The 2,099-nt window shown below is 35.5% G+C and overlaps 1 long non-coding RNA gene across 1 annotated transcript; it reads right to left on the bottom strand.

The window, feature by feature from the left end:
- Positions 1 to 1,088: 1,088 nt before the first annotated feature.
- LOC311288589 lies at positions 1,089 to 1,842 on the bottom strand. The gene is made up of 3 exons (XR_014626958.1): positions 1,752 to 1,842; positions 1,263 to 1,616; positions 1,089 to 1,178 (listed from the first exon to the last, which is right to left on the bottom strand). It is a non-coding gene; the product is annotated as an uncharacterized lncRNA (long non-coding RNA).
- Positions 1,843 to 2,099: the final 257 nt, after the last annotated feature.

The raw sequence follows: 2,099 nt of genomic DNA on the forward strand, positions 1-2,099 counted from the left end.
AGAAGCTCAAAGAGTGGTTCAAATAAGTATAATTTTATGGGACAATATATTAGAGGTTTTGGAGCCTTCATATTTACATAGGGCCCAACAGTAACAGAAGTTACAGGGAGCCCTCATAGTCTTGTTTAAGAGACCTTGGGTATGGGACACATATATTACAGCATAAATAAGCATTTGTTTTCATTGTTAATGGGTTTTTTGAACCATACTGGATCCCTGTGATGGATCATCTACCATCACCAAATTGTCTCATGCCATTATCTCATGCCAAGTCGATCTCAGGACCTCTAGTACAAAGATGACATTTAGTACAGACCTTAGCAGAGACTTGACCTTGGTTCGAGTAGCCCGGCGCCATTTTCAATTTTTGATAGGAATGAAAACGAGGCTGTGAGGGTTAGAATCCAGTCCATTCGATTGTACTGTTGTTTACCTGAAAAAACTTTCAGTGGACAAAAACTCCATAAAACAATTGTAAAAAGTTGTTGAAAACATTTTAGTTCTTGAACTGCATTTTAATACAAACTGCTTCACCTTTGCAATTTCGATTCTCAACAGCAGGGGGAGCTAAATAGACAAGTGTTATCATCAGTAAACCAGTGAAATTCTACTTCATCTGGTTCAGATAAGCTCATTTGTGTGTTATAGTCTTTTTCAAAAAACGCCTTACACTGCTTAAAAGTGAAACTTATGTTTATTGTTTTGTTTTTTTGTATCACCTGAACCTAAATACATATGCATGTAAAAAATAAAAAACCCTGCTAGTCTAACTGAGTGGCCATGAACAAAGAGAGCAGATTTCTTTTTATTGAGGGCCACACATTGAAGATGTTTGTATTTTGCCCCTCTTAGTCATAAACATAGTATAGTAAATTGCAATATTTCAATTTTGATTCTCTGATCATATTCACTAATATAAGACATTTCTTTGTGAAAGAAGAAGGCTCTCAGCAACTAGAAATACCTTTTTATTAAATGTTTTTCCACCAATGAATTTAAAACTTTGTTTCTTAAGGAATCATTCAGTGTTTGTACTGTAACTGGTAACTGAGCATGAGTGTTTGTACTGTAACTGAGCATGAGTTTAACTCCTGGGTTAAACTCATGCTCATTTACTCCAGTACTCAAGTCCACTCCTGACAAAAACTGCTTAATGTGGTGATGTCTTGTATTTACCCCTAAAATTAGAATAGGATTATACATTATATACATTATATCATTTTTTTTATTTTATATATATATATATATATATATATACTTACCTTTATAGTTTAAAAACAGCCCATTACCGAAAGTTATTAGATCATAGTCACGAGCACCGCAGTAATAGATTCCAGTGTCTGATGGCTTTAAGTCTTTTATGATTAAAGTAAAATGATTATTTTTCTTTACAGCTGTCAATCTTGTGTCGTTCTTGAAGTCTCCGTAAAACGTTGGCATTAAAGCATCAATATAGAGACTGAGGATGCATGTTGGAGCTTCTCCCAGAGATTGCTTGAACCAGGAGAAGTAGTTCTCGTGGTCTTTAGATATCAAGCACTCTAAAGTTATAGTTTCACCTGCAGCGAAGGTCTCCAGGACTTTCTTTTGAACTACAGCAGCAGATGTGATGAAGCCTGAGAAGAGAAAGCACAAGCAGGACCATCAGAGCAGATCAGAAAAACACCCTTTCATAAATATAACTATTTATAACTAATATTATAACTAATATTAACTTTGCAGAACAAATCTCTCTTCCAGAGCAAACACACCTGTCCTAGAGAGTAGAAAAAATATCAGAAGTTTTAACATAGTTGAGGTCCTCTGTGCATTAGGCAACATCTTATGGAGCGTTTGTAAGACGTGTGGGTGTGAAACGCCTGGGTTTGGTGGAGTCAAGCCTTGTTTTTCTGATTTAGATGATGTCTGGTTCTGATTGGCTGTTGTCATTTTTCCATTCAGGCTGTCTGACCCAAGACATATAGCATGTGATGTGGCTTATCTTTTGCTCTTATGCTTATTTTTGGAGTCTCTGTGAATCTTGTGTAATGATCAACTGGTAATATTTAATCTTTGTGAACTCTCATTTTCCGCAGTTTTTGACCTTTTATTTTCTTTCT

The sequence above is a fragment of the Rutilus rutilus genome (assembly GCF_951802725.1).
Source record: "Rutilus rutilus genome assembly, chromosome: 3".
In the NCBI taxonomy this organism is placed as follows: Eukaryota; Metazoa; Chordata; class Actinopteri; order Cypriniformes; family Leuciscidae; genus Rutilus; species Rutilus rutilus.